Genomic DNA, 2,208 nt, shown 5'->3' with positions numbered 1-2,208 from the left:
TGAAATGAGACAATCTCGTTCATCTTATTGCATTCATACGAAACAAGGTATTACAAGAATAACCTTATTCCCCACTTAAAGAGGATATCAAGTTATCTAAGCTTGGGAACCATGTTTTTGAAAAAGTGGAAACACAATAGTCATTACCGTGATCGCTCTAAGTTATCCATTATACTCACTAGACACCCAAGCCTAGATTACGATACGTTGTCGGCTAGGTTCACTACAAGAAAAACTGTTATTACCTACGACAAATTTTATCTTTACCCACGGACTGTCCATAGGTAACGTAAAATTACCTACGGATTACCCACGGACACGAGTTCCTAGCTAAATCGCTCGTAGGAAAATATTTACCGACGGACAAGCTGTGGGACACACTTACCTAGGTATTGTCCGTGGGTAATATGACCCACTGAGTCTCCGTGGGTAACGTTACTCATAGATTTGCCGTGGATAAAATAGTAGATTGTTATCGACGGAAAAGCCGTAAGTTACATTACCCACGGATCATCCGTGACAATGAAAAAATAATTTTAATTCTATTTTTGTTTTTTTTACAGTTTCCTGTATTTTTTAATATATATTTAAAATTAATTGTAAGCATATTAAACATCATTATCGTAAGAACAACTTACACTACCATAATTCTCAAAGTAAGAGTATTGTCACTAACATAAGTTTCAAAATACACATAACATTATCGTAAGAATATATATAGATAATGCCTACAAGTCTAAGCAAAATATGTAGTCATAACTACTATATGAAAATGACACTGAAATCAGTACTACTCGTCGCCATCATCATCGTTAGACTCATCCTCGTCACAATCTGATATCTCCTTAAACGACGAATCCATCCATATCTTCTCAAGACCATTCCAAACAGTTTCTCCCATCCAAGTTGGACACTTACGCTTCTTTCTCGCTTGCATCAACATATCAGAAAGATGCATTGATCCTTTTGTATTGAAGATATTCCTAATCTGAAAATTGTGCTCAGGAAACCAAGCAACTTTCTCCTGCAACATTACATTACAAATAAGTTATAATGTTGCAATTAGTATCCACACAATAGTTCAACTCATTAACATGATATATAACTTAATCTTACACCAAATTTGTCGAACCAGCGTTCCAAAGTTAATTATGGGATTGCTCCCCAGCTAGGATACGGATCAACATACTGTGATGTAATGACTGAGGTGAGGGTCCTCGAGGCCACCCTACACGGTAACCAGTGGCTTGTTCATCAAGTCAGGTCCCTTAGGAACATAACGATGTATGCAACACAAGATACAACACCCTACAATTACCTTTCTCCCATAGCGTTCTAAGGAGTTCCTTATACAAAGGGGACCATCATCAGAATGGGTTAAGTATAACATATTTTCATAATTCATATAGTGCATCAAAATGGTGTAATATATAAGATCAAAGTATAGTTCATTTTGTATGTATATTACAATTCTTATCACATCAACACAATCATATTCATAATAATCAACACAAGTCATCACACAATTTATCATGTCGCTTATAAAAAACATAGTACAGTCATTTCAGTCACTATAATCTATAATAGCAATTTAGTTTGACATATTTTACATATCATAATATCTCAAAATGAACACAACAACAACCTATAAATTTTTATAAAGATATTTATTGCTAACGACTCTAATGACATAATTAATTCATTGATTACTCTTAATAGGAAATTAACTTTGGCTTGCCCTAGATAGTTGTGAAATGAGACAATCTCGTTCATCTTATTGCATTCATACGAAACAAGGTATTACAAGAATAACTTTATTCCCCACTTAAAGAGGATATCAAGTTATCTAAGCTTGGGAACCAAGTTTTTGAAAAAGAGGAAACACAATAGTCATTACTGTGATTGCTCTAAGTTATCCATTATACTCACTAAACACCCAAGCCTAAATTACGATACGTTGTCGGCTAGGTTTCCCTTAATAACTCTTTAAGAACCAAATCCAAACATGCTCTAATTCTCTATCTTGTTTGAATTTCGAGAAGAGAGCTTTAAAGAAAATGATAACTGTAATTTAATATATATCCAATCATAACAACACAACCTTTTTATAGGAGATTCCCTTTGGTACTATCTTCATAATCAATAAAATTACAATTGTTAGGATCTATATGAAATTCAAAAAGTATAATCACGATATAAATTTTGTAA

The sequence above is a fragment of the Cicer arietinum genome, chromosome 6 (genome assembly GCF_000331145.2).
Source record: "Cicer arietinum cultivar CDC Frontier isolate Library 1 chromosome 6, Cicar.CDCFrontier_v2.0, whole genome shotgun sequence".
In the NCBI taxonomy this organism is placed as follows: Eukaryota; Viridiplantae; Streptophyta; class Magnoliopsida; order Fabales; family Fabaceae; genus Cicer; species Cicer arietinum.
Note: the sequence above shows the minus strand (reverse complement) of the source record.